This window comes from Protopterus annectens, chromosome 10.part0 (assembly GCF_019279795.1).
Source record: "Protopterus annectens isolate FY-2018-M chromosome 10.part0, PAN1.0, whole genome shotgun sequence".
NCBI lineage: Eukaryota > Metazoa > Chordata > Ceratodontiformes > Protopteridae > Protopterus > Protopterus annectens.
Genome location: NC_056744.1, coordinates 718,394,678 through 718,414,563, shown reverse-complemented (window position 1 = coordinate 718,414,563; position 19,886 = coordinate 718,394,678).

The window sequence follows — 19,886 nt, the reverse complement described above, 5'->3', positions numbered from 1 at the left end:
CATCTGTCTTCATATAGTCCAGGGAAATATGTCTCAGGTCATTAACACCCACGTGGACTATGACAGAATCATACTCGTACTTATGGTTTAGTGACTTGATTGCATGTGTAACTTGGCAGGTAGTGGTTACAGATTGGCAACTAACCTTTATCATCTCTTTGTTTAGTATGGTGAGTGGGGCATCTGAGTGCTGTACAATGGAGTCCATATGACAAGACTCTTGGGTAACAGGTAATGTGTTTGATTGCCTTATGGTCTTTGCTCTTGGGGCTCCACTGGGTGTAAGTGTATGTGTGGTGTTTTGTGTTACTTTTTCGCAAGTGCTTTAGAGATTGTTGTGTATAGGCATTGCCATTTATAGGCTTAGGAGGTCTTTGAAGTTTGGGGAGATTATTTTTGGGGGGCTCAGCATAAATTGGTCTATATGTCTGGTGGACAATATGTGTGGTGGATATAATGCATGTGTTCTTGATAACCTTGCCTGTATGCAAGATTTTTGCCTCCAGTGAAATTGTGTATGTGCATCTCTCCCACACTATGTGTGTTTCTTTAAGGATTAAATGGTTGTCTGTGAACATGAGACAATTGCTACATTTTCTCAGGATTCTCATATCTACCACCTGGCTACAGAGACATTTGGAAATTGCATATCGATGTTGTCCAGACCAGTATTTGGGTGGGGTTCTCTTGGTCATGGACTGGATTATACAGAGTTCTCCTTGGGTGGTTTCTGGGGATTGGAACTATACCAGGTTAGATTGTGCTAAGATTTGCTAGAAGTGCTTTTTAATGTGCAAACAAACTGCTCTAAGCTTGTCTCTGTGCAATGGCTTTGTTTTAGCCATATTAAGTTGCAGGTTGCATTTCTAAGGGAACTCAGAAATAAAATCTACTTTCTGGTAGTTTGTGTCTGTAAAGTGCACCACTAACTTCTTGGTGTAATAACACCAAGAAAGATTGCTTGCAAGTATAATGCTACAACAAAGCAACTTAAACAAACTACCTTAACAAGGCAATTTTAAGTATTAGGGACCTTTATAATGATGTTCATCTGCACATATCATGAGACAGAGACCCCTAAAATCCACTTGGATATCAGAAAAATAGATACCAGATAGGGACAGACCTAATACAGAGCTCTGTGGGACCCAATTGGTATTGAGCTTTTTAGTGTAGTGCATTCCCCAAGTTCTGACTTGATGGTTTCTGTCTGTGAGCTAGTTCACTATCCAGTGGGTTACATATGGATTTACATTTAGGTTGATTAATTTGTCTATAATGCCCGAGTGTAAGGTGGTGTCAAAGGTCTTGGTCAGATCAAGGTATACTATGTGTACTTTGTCCTCATCAAAATCCTTTTTCTTTTTCTTTTAACACCTTTATTGAATTATTACTGTATACATAGGCAAATGGACATTTATATAAAATAAAACAAATCATATAAACATATTTCCAGTTGCAAACATTATACGTCACATGTATTCTTTTGTGTATTTGTCACCAATCCAGCATTACATAAATTGATCAGTTCCTGCCTTCCCTTACACCTCATACCTCCTCCAAAACATTATTTTGCATCTATTGTTCCCACAATTTCTATTTTTTCTATGTGATTTGCTCTTACCCTTTTCTAAAGATCCCACTTCCAGTTCTTTTATTTCTGTTACAATATCCAGTACTTCAAATGCAGTTGGTTTAGGCTTTGATTTCCATTTTCTAGTAATTGCTTATTGGCAGCCACCAGAATTAAATTTAACAAGACCTTAGGCAATTCAGATAATCTATCCCAGTTCAAAAAAATAATTTCCTTAGTTACACCCTATATTTCTGACAGTGTACTCTGTCTGGAACTTTTAAAGTTTGGCAACTCATTACACTCCCAGAACATATGTTCCCAGTTACCTCTTTCTTCCCCATCACATCTCCAACATTTGCCATCTACCTAAGGAAACATTCTTTGGAGTCTGCCTGGGCTATATAAAAATGCCTATGTAAACACTTCCAAGCAAAAGTCCTAAATCTTCTCAACTTAGTTCCATATTTCACAGCCATACATATATCATCCCATTGTTTTCTTGTGAATTACTTATCCAGTCTCTCTTCCCAATCCTCTGACTGATTCCTATAGTTATTGTGTAGCATTTTATATGACCTAATAATTATCCCTTTCTAACTGCAGCTTCTTTTCTCAATTCAATTAAAAACTCTACCAGAGCAGGTCTTTCATTTAGTATTCTCCTATCCCTTTCTCTTTGCCTACTCTCTGATATCAATCCTTGATAGGGAAGGCAGTCTCTAGCTTGCAGTCCAAATGTCTTCTTGGCTTCTTCCCATTCTATTATATTTCCCTCTCTAATTATTTGCTCTCGATAACTATGTTCCTTTGTCAGTTTTCTCCAGTAAATTCCAGCCCCTCTTGCTGATTCTCTTTATCCCTAATTGCAGTCATTCCTATTGGCAAAATCTCCTTTCTCCATTCTCATGTTGGCTTAGTTCTTGGAATATGTTCTGCTGCTTTATGAATATAATATTATGTATGGCTGTTGTTAGTCTCTTTAAGGATCTGCACCCAAAATCGCAGTCTCTCCTTATTTCTTGAGTATCCTTAACTGCTTCATCATCATCTCTTTCCACTTTGAATTATAGCTTTCTGCTTATGCCATGTATACAAGTCTTAATTGTGTGGCTCTAAATATCCTTTCAAATCAGGTAATCCTAAACCACCTTGTTCTCTTTGAAGGATCAGCTTATCCTGCTTGACTCTAGCCCTTTCCCTTCTCAGATAAAATCCTTCAGCTCTTTATTAATTATAGCCCACAAATTCTCCTTTGGTTGACAAAAATATGCCTGACCTGTATATAAAACTAAAGGGAATAAAATCATTTTCACTGCTTGTAGATTGCTATCCTTATCCATAAACAAGAGCTTCTAGTTTCTCGTTTTTTTCTGTTATCTTTTGTTTAATCTCTTACCATATATTCTTAGCTGCCATAACAGGATTCTTTTTAATCCATACTCCTAAATACTTAATTTTATTGTGTCCCCATAAATATGGGTACTGCTGGACCAATTCAAGTGTGGGTACATAGTTTACAGCTATAGCATCTGTTTATCTTCATTCATAAATATCGCAAAAAGACTTAAAATCTTCTCAAGATGTTACACAGCACTGAGCTGTCCTTTTCTGGTTTTATTAGACACAAAAAAATATATAAACTGCAAATAAAACCATCTTTACTTGATTACCATGCCTATTATATCCTTGAATTTCAGAGTGCCTTGCCCTCATCTAAATCTTTCAAACACAATGTTTACCAGGTTAGGCTGAAAGGATCTATACTTCACAAACCTAAACTTGTTTTGGTCAACAGACTGCAGTTTACCAGTATCTTTGTATATGAGGTATATAATGATACATTCCATTGTCTTGTAGACCAGGCTAGTAAGGCTTATTGGTCGGTAGTTGCCAAGATTGGTAATGGGACCACCCTTATTTAGTTTAATGACAGCTGTTCTCCATGCCTCTGGCATGAAATCATTCAAGAGGCCAAGGTTGAAGAGATTCATGTGTGGGATTTTCAGACAATTTTATTTATTTTTTTATTAATTTTTACATTTGTTTTCTGGGTTTGTTCAACTAGGCCATGGCCCCTTTTCAGTGGAGGCCAGGGGGAAAAAGCCCCCCCCCAAAAAAAAAAAAAAAAAACAAGAAAAAAAAACTATCAGTATGAACTATCAAAATGGATATACATCAGAATAGAAATAAAATGAAATAAACAATAGTAAAAAAAATTATATAAAAATTGTAATAGAAAAAGCAATAAACAGGTATGCCTATATACAGTAAGACCTTGTACATTGTATAAACTCAACCATGTTATATGTACAAATCAGAATTGGTAGATACAAGAAGCTTGTTTGAAGAGAGTAAAAATAAGATGTATAGCAGGACAAAGTTATATGGAGAAAGAGTTATCCAGGGGTGATACAGGAACAGAGCCAGTTGTTGGTTAGATGTTATTTAAGAAGGAGTTTGAATTTTGAGGTTGAGGAAGTATTAAGTATGTGTTGTGGAATGCAGTTCCAAATTTTTTGCTATTTGACATGAAAATAAGGACTCACCAAAAGAGTTATTGGATTTCCTAGCTTGTAATAGCAGTTTATTAGATGAGCAGAGGAGCGAGTAGTGTTGTAAAGATGTACTAGGTGTGTTAGAGCAGGACAGGCTTCAGATTAGTACAGGGTGCTGTGGGCAATAGCTAGCTGGTTGAGTGTTAGTAAGTTTGGAAGTTCGAGCCAGTGTAATTGTTTCAGGGCAGTACAGTGGTGGATTTTATTGTGTAGGCCGTCAGCAAAACGAGCAATTTTGTGGTAGCATGTTTCAACTTATGATAGGTCAGTCTTTCTGAGATTAGAGAAAATTGGTGAGGTGTATAATAGTGTGGAGAGGAGGTGTGTTTTGCCAATTGCTTGTCTAGTTGCTGGAGTGAGGAATGTTCTAGACTTATATAGGCATCCAAGTCTAATATGTACTTTTTTATGTGTTTGTCATATTTCAGGCCACAGTCTATTGTGACACCAAGTAACTTTGTGCTGTCTACTGGTTCGGTTATAGTTCCATTGGATGAGAGTATCTGCATTGATTAAGGGGGATGTGGGGGTTTGTTATTTGAGAATATAATAAGCTTTGTCTTATTTGGGTTAAATATGAGTGGCCTTTTTTAAGGAAAAGTTCTATGTCTGTGAAAGCAGACTGAGTCTTAGATAGGAGGTCTGGTAGGAGGAAGCTGTGCAGATGACAGTGGAATCATCTGCTTACTGTATAATTGTGGCATGGGGCGAGGTGGAGCTGAGGCTGTTTGTAAAGATGGAGAACAGAGCCTTGTGGGACTCCTGTAGTGATGGGTAGAAGTGTAGAGATTTCATTGTTCCATATAACTGATTGTTGTCGGTCAGTAAATAGCTGTGAAACCAGGTAATGGAAGCCAGAGAGAGATGAATAGATGCTAAGTCAAGTAGTAGTTTTTGATATAATACAGTGTCAAATGCTTTTAACATATCCAAGAACATGGAATAGATGAGTTGGTTACTATTTCTATGTTGGTTGATGGTGTTTGTGAAGCTTAAGAGCACTCTGGTGGTATTGTGTTAAGGTCTGAATCCATGTTAGGAGTTGGGGAGGAGGTTGTTTTGTATTAGGTAGGACAGTAGTTGAGAGTGTATGCATTTTATAGTATTTTGCTAAGAGGGGAGAGTATGGCAATGGGTCTGTAGTTGGATAACTTGGTGGATTGACCACCTTTGTGTAGGATTATTATATGTGAAATTTTCCATAGCTTTGTTATGTAATGTTCAATGATTGAGCGATTAATTAGTATAGCGATAGGGTAGGCGATTGAATCTGATGCTAGTCGAAGTTCACTTGGGAGTTGATCTACAGCTAGTCCAGTGGGTTTTAGTTGAATGAGGAGTTTTTTGTTATATATCATTGGGACAGGGTGAAATGAGAAGGCTGTGGGTTGGCAGTCAGATGTTGAGGGGATGATAGGAGGGTATTTGTTGTAATTGTTAACTAAGGCCAGAATAGAGTTAATAAAATATGTGTTGAATTGGGTTGCTGTGCCTCTGGTGGGGTCTAAATTGCTAGGGGAGGGGGTAGTGGTTTGGCCAGGATTTAAAAGTTGTTTGATGGATAGCCAGACTTTTTGTTGGTTGTTTTTATGTTTCTGCTGTATTGTGGTGTAGTATGATTTTTTTGTCAGATCTAATCTGTTTTTTGGCTAGGCTGTGCAGTTGATAGTGTTTGTGGAGGAAGGCTTCAGTTTTGCAGGTTTGATATGTGTGTCAAGCTTTATCTCTTTGTTTCATAGTGTTTATGCTGTCTCTTGTTAGCCAGGGTGCTGGTGTGAATTTGCAGCGTCTTCTATGGATAGGAGCAAGGGTGTCTAGGATGTTTAGGAATCAGTTGATGAAGTATGGAACAGCCTCTTTCAAGGAAAGTTGTTTCAAGGAGGACCAGTTGTGACATTTCAGGAGGTAGTTGAATGTATCTGTGGAAAACTTTTTTTTTGGTGGATATTTTTATAGATAGTGTTTTTCTATAAATTAGTTTTGTGTCTAATAAGGTAGTGGGGAATGGTCACTTAGGGAGTCAGGGAGGGACCAGATTGTGAGCATAGGTGTGAATGATTGGAGAGTATTCAGTCTAGTATTGAGTGTGTTTGTCAGTTTAAGTTGGATTGGATATGAGTTGAGTGAAACTGAATAGCTTGATATGACTGGTGGGGTTCATGGAGGTGCAAGTGCCCTAGTCTAAGTTAAAGTCACCTAGAATGACTGTTTATTGATTTATGGTAGAGGATACCCAACTGAGTAGGTTTTCTATTAATTGAGTATTGTTACCGGGGGGAGATCTACCGCTATGATTATGATGGCCTTTTTCATGTTAAGTTGAAGATGTGAGATGAGTATTTCCAGGTCAGACAGTTGGGGTGGGGGGTAATGGGAAGATGCTGTATGTTTAGATAGTTTTTATATATGATTGCCATGTCACCACTGCATTTGTTATTTCTGTCTGCTCTAAGGCTGTTATATCCCTGGGGTAGAAATACTTTGCTTTTGTTATTGTTCTTGAGCCAGGTTTTGGTAATTCTTACAATATCTGAGGAATAAAGTGAAAGGGGTAGCTTGAAAGTCAAATTATTTGTTTAGAATACATCTGCTGTTGATGTTTAGAAAGAAGAGGCCAGAGTTAGTTTGAGTTATGAGGGGTGTTATTAGCAAGTTTGAGTTAAACTGTTGGAGTGGTGTCTGGGTGGTTGGGTTGGGGCCTGGACTGATATGGATGTCCCCACTTAGATGTAGTAGGTAAGATTTGAGTAAGAAGCAGAGAGATGTTTTTTTGTTGAGTAGGTAGCATTTGTGTAGAATGTGTGGGGGTGTATGAGTGGTGAAAAATGTTAGCATGAATAGGTGGATGGGTGTGTTTTTAATTAATTGTGCAGATATGATAAAGTAGGTGTGTAGTAGGGATGGAGTAGAGTGTAGGGGAATGGTAGGTGAGTGTGTAGATAAGGTGTGGAGGTGGTGGTAAGAGGTGAGTTGATAAGTGGTGATGACAGTTATGAGTAGTAAATTGAGTAGTCACATATTGTGGGAAGCCTGGTGAAGAGGGTTTTATAGCATATAATGGGGTAATATGATGAGTTAGAGTAAGAAGGGTTGTACTAGTCTGATGGCTGGGAAGTATAGGTTTGACTTGTACAGGAGCAGAGTGGGAGAGGTATAGAGGGAAATTGTGGGTAGGTGTGTGATAAGGTGGTTGTTGGATAGAGTGGTGGGTGTGAAGAAAGGAGGGTGAAAAAATGAGAGGCTTGAGTGGACTAAAGAGTGGTGGGATGGTGGATGAGTGATAGTTAAGAGTGGCTGTTAAAACAGTGGATGTGCTTAAGTAAGTATAAATTTGGGGAAAGTGGGGGTGGGTGGGAGTGGGGTTAGGGTAGGGGAGCGGAGAGGGCCTGAGCATAGTGAGGGCGAACGGAGTGGGCAGGACCTGATCTGGTCAGTCAGTTACACCAAAAAAAAATATTAGTAATCAGTAGGATATAAGGTAGGTGCCGATTCCCATAATAGTAAGTGGTAGTATCTAAGTGAAATGCCAAAAGAAAAAAAACACATACACTCTATTTCAGGAGTTTACAGAGGAAATAGAAATAAGCTAATTAAGTTTCTTGTTATTGTAACATAAAACCCAATTTAAGTTTTACGTTTTTTATGAATAAGAAATGCAACAGGTGCGTGTTGGGATCAAGTAAGTACCATGAACCCAAACAAACCAATCCATTGCAAGACACGTTAAGAAAGCTTCAACATACTCATTTAAACACAAAAATCAACGTCCCTCCCAGTACATGTATGGAACTGTATACATCTCTATAAAAATGAGCCATATTTCACAACAAGCTTTAACAAACCCCCTTGCTGTGAACTCATTTCTCTTTGCAAGTAAATTGGTAAAGCTGGATTCCTTATCCAGCAATCTTCTCCTTTTTAGGGATGAAAGCAGACAGAGCAACTGTCTACGCCTAAGATCATCAACATGGCTCTGCTCCAACTGTACTGCATGCAAGATATCCAGCATGTACAATTTTTTTTACCCATTAAACTCTATAGTCTCCTATGCCACCCCTCTACTGTGTTCTGACTGCATGGGTATCCCATCACACATGTATCGTGTTGGTTCCAGAATGAGCTGCTGAACAGAGGGGGTACCCTCTCAGATGTATTCCCATGCATGCCATACCTACTTGGCCTACCATGGATGTATGTTTCTTTAACAAATGTACATAATGGCTTGCCCTCCTCCGGCATGTCAGCCTCTATTTCAGCAAAGGTGTTACTGATATATTCAGGTGCAACAAATGCCATCTCCGGTATCTCTTTGCATAACATGGCAAAAGACATACTGCTACCAAAGGTGCCTGCCAGATGCAACTTATGTATGTTCCGCCACACTATTTGACAAAAATGGAACCAACAGCCCTTAGCTAGGGTGTTGGGTAGGTGTCTCCTAATAGAGCTAACTGTGGCAAATTCAAAATTGGTAAGAACCATGTTAGGTAACAGTCTCAGTTCATTGTCATTGCATAATTGCAGTATCATTTCCCAGAACTTATCATAACAATCCTCACTTTTATTGGGCAGTATCCCATACACCACTGGTACTACCGTTTTGCTCACTCCGCCATTAAGAACACAATGTAAAGTATATACCTGTCTGCATTCACTAGTGCTGATGGGGAAGGTCCCATCTGCCAGTATGTATTCCGACTCACACATCATTCTAAGATTATCCATAGTGGTTATCACAACAACATTTGTGTCGTTAAATGTATTTGTGCTGTGCCGTATTACAAATGTACCTGTCTTCAAGGGTAACATATCTGCTGTCAATTCCCTCAAGGAGCAGAAGTCTTTAAACATAGCCATCTTCTGCTTATACCTCTGCCTCCCAATGCTTTGGTTCAGTGCTATAGTATTTGGTAACTCATTCACCACGTCCACTGATGTACCAGCTAGCACCTCAGCAACTATTTTACAGGGATCTTCTACAGACTGCTCTGTGCAATGTTTGAGTTGCTCTTTAACTCTCATCACCTCCCCTTGCAGTGCATCAGGTGCATGGTAATGGGGGTTGCTCTTAACCAATTTATAACCATCCTTGTCTGAGTCTGTAACACATCTACCCTTACATCTTTCCTTATTTTTATGCATACAACACCAATACTGCCTAGCTTGTACACACTTCTCTTGGTAGTACTGATAACCATCAATCATTAGCAATTCACGTCCTTTCTGGGTCCTGCTGGTAGTGTACACTGTATTCACCATACCTGGCGCATAGTCCTGTGAACCACCTTCCCCAGGCTGAAAGACAGGTGACATCACACTCACTTATCCAGTGAACAACAACAGAAAACACATATCAGCACAGACAGGACAGCTATGATGACATTAGATAATACACGTTAGCACTGCTTCTGGTGTTTGCTGTTCAACAATATACACTTGCAACATAAAAACCACCTTGTCACTTACTGCACTGCTCTCCATAGCATTACATAAATGAGCCAAGCTTTACAGGATTACCTGACCCACTATAACCAATACACAGGTAGCATGCTCTCTATTCAATACAGCTTAATAATTCCGACATGCTGTACAACAGCAGTTGTGTCTAGTATACTTTCATCACTCGGTTTGTACTGTACATTAAATACAATACTCTATATGCCACTCAGGTCACATCATTCTGTACTAATTTTAAATACTTTCACATTAGGTTACTTTCAGGTATGCTATAAGGACACATTATACGGATAATTGACTCTGTCTACATAATACTTCAACACAAAAATACATGGAGAAGTGTCCGGAACTAGCAGCAGTAGCTACATTTCAGTCTTTGTTTATAATTTGCCTTACAACAGTCATTCACAAGGCTTCATACCTCCATTCTGTGACGATATCTGCGGAACACAATAATCCACACCAATGAATATCAGGATTTCAGCATGCTAACAGTGCATTTGGAATCTAACTGCTTCACACAGAATGCGGAAGCTACGTAAACACATATGCAACGGCTTTTAATGTTGTACTCACATTGTGCAAATGGTTAATGGCCAAATGCAATACAGCAGTCAACCTTTAGTCTTTCGAACATTGTGAGGTCAAGATTATGTGATTTTGAAAATGTACTTTCGAACGTTTGTTGTTCGCCTGGGTGTAAATGGCCTTTGTAAAGGTAAACTGAGGTAAACAATGTACAAAAAGACGAAGGGGGGGGGGATTCAGCAACTGACATCCCTTGAAGCATACTAACAGCATACACAGAATTTAGTTTAATTAGAATTTACAAACATGTACCACTAGCACTTTTTATAATAACATAGGTAAAACAAACACTTGCCTAAAGGACAGAATGTCCATTTCTTAGCTGAACCATTATTCCTGTCGAACCCTCTTGTGCAATTGTGGTCAGTTACTAGTATGCACAAGTAGTTAAGGAAAGTAGGCACCAAAGTCCATTTAAATGTGGAATAAGTCAAATAATAATACAGAAAGCTCCAATTACTTGCTGAAATGAAATGTTCTGATTTGTTTATGTCTTCTGAATGGTTTCAGCACTCACAAATTGTTTGGAGAAATCACTACTAATTTATAAGAAAGTTGGATAAGGGAGCTGAAAAAATAAACCCATAAATAGAAGAAATGGATGAGAGTTGTTAGAGAAATAATATAGTTAAGAAGTAGAAGAACAAATAAAACTGATATGAAACACAATTATACTAGTTTCATATAATCTACTATAATATGATAACATTGTCTGCATGTAGTCTGCTATGTAATAACACTACCTCAGGTTTAACAGACATATTTGTCATCATTATGCCCTTTTGCTAAAACACCAGAATACACTTATATAATGACCAGGTAACAAGAGACACCAAAGGAGCACAAACAGTTGCTGAATAATAAGGCAGAGTTTTAAAAGCAGCGCTTTTTCTGTTGGAGCTTATATAAACTTGCTCCTGACATTAGATAAGGAGAGGTGTTATGCCAATAAAACCTATGAGAGATAATTTTGCAAACTAAAGTTAATAAGACCTGATCTGGTCAGTCAGTTACACCAAACAAAACCTATCAGTAATCAGTAGGATATAAGGTAGGTGCTGATTCACATAATAGAAACTGGTAGTATCTAAGTGAAATGCTAAAAGAAAAAAACATGCACTCTGTTTTAGGAGTTTACAGAGGAAATAGCAATAAGCTAATTAAGTTTCTTGTTATTGTAATATAAAATTTAATTTACGTTTTACGTTTCTTATGAATAGGAAATGCACCAGATGTGTGTTGGGATCAAGAAAGTACCACACACTAGGTTACATGTTTGATTTAACGTGATGTTGAGGTAAACACTGTACAAAAAGAGGAAGGAGATAGTATTCAGCAACTGATGTCCTTTGAAGCATATTAATAACATACACAAAATTTAGTTTAATTAGAATTTACAAACACGTACCACTAGCACTTTTTATAATAGCATAAGTAAAACAAACACTTGCATAAAGGACAGGATGTCCAGTTCCAAGACTGCCTTTAAAACGTGTTCAGCAAGAAAGATAACTAAAAACTGGAAAAGTGAATGTGCTCCATATTTTATGGACTTTATAAATGCACCACTCTTATTTGTCAAAGAGAAACACGTTATTAAAATGAGATCTAATAATAGAAAATTGATAATCAGTCATTGGAAAAATGTGTTAATGTTGTTATGTAAGTATAATTATTAGCCAGCTCTGTCATTACTTTATGAATGAGGTGCTACTTGCTTTTGACTTATTTGTAAATATTATGAATATTTTTTTTATCTTTCTTTTTTGTTTGTTTTTTGAAAATAAAACTTGTTCAGAGGTGGCTTCTGGGAGGGTAGAGATCATTTGTCAATTGAGGAAAACTGGGGCTCATGGGGGAGATGTTGGAACAATGTTTATTTGCTAATATGCTTGCTGTGCCCTCCGGGTTTGAATGAGTGAGTGATATTGTTATGTACAGTATTAACTTGTTACAATAATGGATATTTTTCCAAAAGTTCTTAGCATAGTTGAATAAGTACTTAATGGTTGTTTTTGCTAGAGGTAGATATTTTCAATTTGTACTTAGTCTTGGTGGATTTGATTTTACTTTTAGGCTCTCCATTTCTTTATTTTTAATCAGTTTTGCAGTTTTAGGTGTTCAGCTTGTTTCTAAGAATGAGGATTTTTTATCTTGTTATATAGTTCATTTATTCCAGGGTTTACCAGAGGACTTTATTCTTAAATTTGTCTTTGCATCTGTAGCAGATTGGTACTGATGGCTTAATGCTGGCATTGAGATAAGCAGAGAAACTTTTTGCAAATACAGTGGTGTTGATCACAGGGTCCTCAAGAGGAGGTAAACATTTGAGCCACATCAGGTTACTTAGATAGCTGCAGCAAATTTAATTCAGAGAAATCTCTAAAGTTGATAGGGTTTGTGGGCATATTGGGTTGGATCCTAATTGTGAAGGCCACATACGTGCATAGCATAATGGTGGGATATTTGTGAGGACTAAGTAAAGTGAATTTGCCTCCTCTGTAGAACAGGGCATTACCTGGTTTTGTGATTTGGCACTGATGAAATCAAGAAAGCATTTTGCATATTTATTTGCAGTAGTATAGGTCAGATGGTTTATAGATGGGTAGTTGAAATCACTTAGAATAATAATGTTTGGTTTTATATTTACTATAAGTATAAGGTATTCCAAAGTTGGTTAGATATGCCCCATGAGTAGACTGTTTCATAGAAGGGCTTCTATAGTTTTCTCAGGTATGGTAGGGTATCTTATTTGTAGTGTTCAGGACATGGAGTAGTTCCACATCATTGTATTGCTCTATAAGTCTGGATGTATTAGAGGTTTGGAAAAATATGGACGTATTACCATCTGTAGCAGGGATGCACTCAGAAGCAGGTCTGAATGAGTGGTAGGCATTGAAGCTAATAGGAAGAGTTATGTTATCAATGCATTGGAATCATGTTTTGGTGATGATGCAGATGTCAGTATTTTTTATGGAGAGGATGGATTGTAGAGAGAGTAATTTCTTGTTGAAACTTTTCTCATTGAACAATACTTCTTTTCATTTATCTAGGTATGACTTGGCTAGGTTGGTAGATGTAACAGACTGACATTGCCTAAAAAAAGGCACAATGTTGGTGTAAGAAGTTTTTGCCAATATACAAAAGGCCAAAGGGGAGAGGTGCAGGCTGTCCCTTCCAAAGCAGTTAGGATTGTTGACTATCTTCTAGACAGACTCATATTGGACATTCTTGGAATGACAGCAAAAACTTAGCCAATTATTTGTCTTTTTTTTTTTGGAAAAGGTAGAATGCTGTTTAGTACTAGAGGCATACACTTAAAACTGATAGGAGAATTTTTTTGTCATTTATTTATTTAATTTGACTCACAAGCAGTCAGTTTAAGTATATGTATCTATGTCACTATCCACCAACAGAACAAGTGAAGAAAGAAAAATAGAAATATATGTATTAAAATTCATAATACATAATAAAAATGTCAGTTATTCAAAATCACTATTATCTTCATAGAAAAATGTGAAGATAAAAGTGATTGTCAACAAATTATTTTATTATGAATGTAAGAATACTTTTTTTTAGAATACTTTTGCTACTTTATTATTATAATGGCATGAATAGCAAACTGAACTGTGGATGATACCACTCTGATGGCTGAAACTGAGAAAGAGTTGAAGAGCCTGTCGATGAAGATGGAAGAAAGCACAAAAACTGGTTTGCTGCCCAAAGGGAAAAAAAAAGTCACTGGTTTTCCAAGGCCATCTGCCATTCAAGTCCTAACCAAGCCTAACTCTGCTTAGCATTTAAAATCAAGCACAGTCATTTTGGTATGGGCATTGCCAGTTTTCAGATTTTCCAATTTCAATTTGAACTTAATATTTGTATGTTAGTGTAGACCATGGGAGGTACTGGCCACTAACACCAGCTACCAGTTTAATTGTCTGTTATCCAGTTTTGCCTCAAAATGACTGCCGCTCTCTGAAATAACTAGTTTAAATATATGAATTTGCCTGAAATTATCAGGCGCAGATTTTTATGGTTTTTGTAATCTGGTTTATATGAATATTTTATATGTGTGGATATGAGTGTGATTTTAACAGTGTTGTCTTAACAGTGTCATTTTTTATTGGTGGTTTTATGTCACGTGACACTGTTGGTTGCTATTTAATGTACATGGAATGGGTCATTCACTGTATGAGAAAATTCCAAGTCAGTTATAAGGAACATAAGCACTCATCACTTTATGTTGTTATAAACAGTCTGCAGTGATTATCTTGTCCTTTTATTTTATTTTTATACTGGGGGATTTATAGAGTTGCTTTGTAAATAGATATGCAGATATAACATTTACACACACACACACACACACACACACACACACACACACACACACACACACACACACACACACACACACACACACACACACACACACACACACTTTCATTTGTATTTTTTGGCATTCTTTTTTGTTTGTTTGCTTATTTGTTTGTTTGTTGGCCTGGTGCATGGGTTGGTACCAGACCACTTTCAGACACTACCCAGGCCACATGGCAGAAACATAATTAACAATACACAGAATAATTAGCACATACATACTAGTCAGAATATACAGTGGCATGCACAAATATTTATGCAGAATACACAAAACAAATGGCACATATTCATGAAGCCTTACATTACATTAAATATTACCTTATAATATAACATAATATAATATAATATAATATAATATAATATAATAAAATATAATATAATATAATATAATATTACAACAAAGTATGATCCTGCCTCCTGGCAGGTGAAACAAGTATAATAAGTTGTTAGACAACTTCATAGAAAATAGAACCCTAATCAACCAGTATTTCATAAAGAAGCATGTTAGTATTCTTTCACTAAGCTGTTTTCAGTTTATTTAATAAAATATTATTATTTAAAACTGCAGTTTCATTATGTAACCTATTCCAAAATCCAAAGGCCAGTTTATAAAGCTACTTTTCACAAATTGCCAGAGAATATTGTAGTTGTGTTAGTATAAGAGAAGACATTTTGCAAGCCAAGGGGGGAATAGTACTGCTTGTTAAGTAATTATAACATTAGGGTATTAAGTTCATAGTTAGCCCTTGCAGAGACAGGCAACCATTTAACCTTCTGAATACAGATTCAGTGAGGTTGTGTAGGTGAATGAATTTAAAAATCTTGTTTTCACTCATTTGAATTTTTGTAGTGTTGTGACTGAAGACAGAGAGAAAAGCAAATAATGGGCAATCTATACTGAACTCTAGAGATTAGTGTATAAATGGCAGTGAGATGGTCCATCAGACCTGCATGATAAACAGGTTAGAAATGCTATAAGCAATTTTAATCTGTTCCATAACCTTAGGAGTCATGTATCTGTGGTTGTGAAAGGTACGACAGCTACCTACAATGTATGTGGATATTTTTGTTCCATAATATAATGAAGCACCATTCTGCAAGGGTGGGTGATATCAGGACAGAGAATACTTAGAAGGTGTTTGGGTGTTCCTAATATCATAACTGTCAGCTTGCTTGTATTGTTAGTAAGGTTATTATCATACAGACAATTCTAGATTAAAGTGAAATCATATCAAAGATCGGAAGCTACTTGTGGTTACCTATGTGTGACAGTGAAAATGCCATCTGCATAAAAAAATCACATTTAGGTATGGGCTGTCCTATGGCAGATTGTTCATGAAGAGAAAAGAGTACTGAACCTTGAAGTACAACATTAGAAAGATAACCCATACAAGAGAGGCCGTTTTGGTAGGAAACAGCAATCTTAGTTAAATAGTTTCCAAACCAAGAGGTTACTTCATGACAGAATCCATAGTCACTAAACTTAAATAGCAGTAGTGAATGGTTAACAGTTTTGAAGGCTCTTTTTAATGTCTGAATAAAACCATTAGTGTGCAAGCCTTTTCCATAGTTCCAGAGATTTGAGAAGAGAAAAAAATGAATGGCTGTTGTTTGGGTACTATATCTGGGCAGAAACCATGCTATTTATCAGATAAGAGGTCATACTTATGTACGTATGTTATTCAAGAGTTAATTCACATACACATAGTTCTAGGATTTTTGTTAATCAGTATAGGTTGGCTATAGGTCTTTAGGCTGGGCTGGGGTTAGGGGAAGAGGGATTATTTGGGTATATTTTATTTGGGTATATTTTAAACTAGGTAGCAAGATGCCTATTGTAAGAGGAATTAAAAATGTGAGCAATGTGACTAGCAGCAGAGCTCATGATTTTGTGGTGCAGGTAATAGAAGTAAGAATTCTATTCAGAATCTAAAGTTTAATCAGTATTTTTGTTTGCAGGAGTGTTATAACAGAAGATAATTAGTCCTTGCACCTTATAGTACAGCTAGTCCTGACACTGCAGTTTCTGCTAACATTCTGTCATGGAGTTTGTCATTCTGGTAGAGGAACCCCCCCCCCCAAGATGTAATATATATACTTGCTGCTTTAGAAGTCCAGAAAAAAAGACAAAGGATGAAAGTGAATACATAAATAGATAAAACAAACACATCCTTAAATTATAAAAGATAAAAAGCCATTTTTTTACAAAAATCATTCTGCAACTAAGTATTGTGAGAGTCATAATGATGTTGCTCCTTGTTAACAAATTAAAATAACAACAGATATATGTTCAATAACTTTTAACCATAAAAACTGTGTTTACTGTTGCCAACAAATTATTTACCTATAAACAGTTTAGCAATTATAATGTATTTTAATTATACTGCTATTAGGGTGAGACTGTCCAGAATTTTGCAGACTGTCCAGATTTTTGCTACATATTTATTTGTTTGTTCCTCAAGACATTTGTGGCTTTCTGGCAAACCATTGTGGATTGAAGTCACTATGTAATGACACACATTTGAGTTTTGGACTTCATATGCTTAAGAAACCTGATTATTCTGGCAACTTGCTCAGTTTATAGGAATAATAGCTAAGATTCAAAAAGGGTTAGTTGCAGTGGTAAGCCCTAACATGGTCAGAAAACAACTGGCAGTATCCATTTCTGATTCACAGACAGGCCGACAACAGTGATTCTACATGCTCAGTAGAATCACCACAGCCGTCTGTTTCCAGAGCCACGCTGAATGCCAGTGAGGCATTCCAGAGGACTTAATAGGATCACCATAGTTGGCTGTCTCCACAGCCATGCTGAATGCCAGTGAGGCATTCCAGGGTACTTGACAGGATCACCATAGTGGGCTGTCTCCACAGCCATGCTGAATGCCAATGAGGCATTCCAGAGAACTTGACAGGATCACCATAGTGGACTGTCTCCACAGCCATGCTGAATGCCAATGAGGCATTCCAGAGGATTTGACAGGATCACCATAGTGGGCTGTCTCCACTGCCATGCTGAATGCCAATGAGGCATTCCAGAGGATTTGACAGGATCACCATAGTGGGCTGTCTTCACTGCCATGCTGAATGCCAGTGAGGCATTCCAGGGTACTTGATAGGATCACCATAGTGGACTGTCTCCACAGCCATGCTGAATGCCAGTGAAGCATTCCAGGGGACTTGATGGGATTACCATTGTGGGCTGTCTCCACAACCATGCTAAATGCCAGTGAGACATTCCATAGGAGAGGCCTATGCTAACTAGCAGGGGTGTAGCCAGGATTTTCAGATTTGTACTCACAGCTCCTAGACTACTGCCCCAACAAGCCACAACCACAAGCCACACCCACAAACCACACCCACATCTACACATTGCTGTCCGTACACTTCCTTAAACTGCTGACCAGGCCACGCCCCTTTCACAATGCTGCTCCCTGAATGATCATTGTGAGCCATATGTCAGGATGGTAATTACCTGCATGATGAAGCAGCTTGAGCATTTCATATCTTCAAGGGTCAAAAAACAAAATACCTTCTCATTTAAAATTTTGCAGACTTCATTCCAATGAAGTTGTACTCCACCCACACCAAAACACACACATATACCAGTTAAATAGAAATACCAAGGCACATGCACGTATACCAGTTAAATAGAAATATCAAGGCATTATCAAATAGTTCCAAGACAAGTTGCCAGTAAGCACCACATGGCAGCATTGAAATAAGAAAAAAAAATGCATAATCATAATAATCTTTTTTTAATGGTTTTATAACTAGGAATGCAGACAGTAGTTTAGTCTGTGGTGCTCTGCTTATTAACATAAAAAACTGTAAAAAAACAGCTACTTCGACATACAGTAGTCAGGCATGTTTCTGTATAGTGGAACAGAAAATTGTAAAGCTTTTTAGTACTATATGGAGTGCAGTACAGGTTTAAAAGAAAAAGTAGTTAGAAAATAATTACTGAAGAAAGTATCTAAATGTAGTTGAAAATCAGTCTGGGGGGGGGTTCATAAACCTGGGATCCAAGTACTGCTTTAAGCCGCTTGATTGATGCTCTGCTCTTGGTTAACTAACATGGTGAAAAACCTAAAACATTTGCAAGCAGCAGGGAAACACAGGAGCCAGAAAATCTCTCAGCTACACACACAAGCAAAAAACACTTTTGTGCATCTCAGTGTCATGCACTATTATGCTGGAAATAAGTTTATGCGCCGATCATTGCACAGAATGAAATCTCTTAGGACTTGTTCAATGTCAATGTCTATGTCGTCATGTATATGCATGAGTGCCAATCCTGTTAAACGGTGTTCACTCATGCAGTTTCGGAGCCAGGTCTTTATCCTCCTCAAGGCACTAAATGTCCTTTCTGCAGATGCAACACTGACTGGCATTGTTGCCAGAATGCTTAATGTAGTGTTGATATCTGGACTGAACTCAGGTTTTAAGTGCCGCAGTGTATCAATAATTGTGGTAGGGAGTTGGTTCTCTGGGACCATGTTCCACTTTGTGGGCCATCTTACCAGTTCCTCTCATAGGTTATATAGAGAGGACAAGTCAGTCTTGTAAGCCTCATACAGTTCAATAACTTTGGCATCATCCTGAAGCATGTACAATTACTTGGGTGCCAAATATTGTACCAGGAAACGTGGGTAGCATTCAATAAGCTGTTCAGTCAGTTCAGCAATCACATGGTCCAAGAATGGTATGAATGTGTTACTTCTATAGTATTCTTCTGGATTAGCAGCAGTGATGTTGCTCCTTTTTGTTTGTCTGCCACATATCCTAGGTACACATTCTTCGGTGAAGATTTGACTTGCAAGTTTATTTACCTCTTCATAGAGCACTTTGAATTTGCTGTCAGCATCACCTCTAATATTTTTAAGAGTTTCTACGATAACTGAAGTTTCTTCTTATGCCTGTATCAGATCAATCTGTTCACGTTGAAAATAAAGATGAAGAGGCTTAACAATGCCCAGTATAGATTCCATTATTACCAACTCAACAATGAAATCAAATTTGGAAATAGAGTATAGGTACCTTTCTGCCTCTTTGTCAAATTCTGCCATATTTTTCAACAACTGGCAATAACAACATACTTCATCTTAAAGGCATGCAGGCAATTGGCTTAACTCATCCACCTTGTTGCCCCTGGTGCATGTAGAGAAGTATTTCTGTCTGCAGACACATCATCGTACTCTGATGGCAAACTTGCAAATTCCTTCAGCTGACACAAATATACATTATGACGTTTTGCAAAGGAATTTAAAGTGGCAATTACACTTCGGCATGTGTCAAGTGCATTTGCCATTTCACTCATTGCACAGGAATGTACA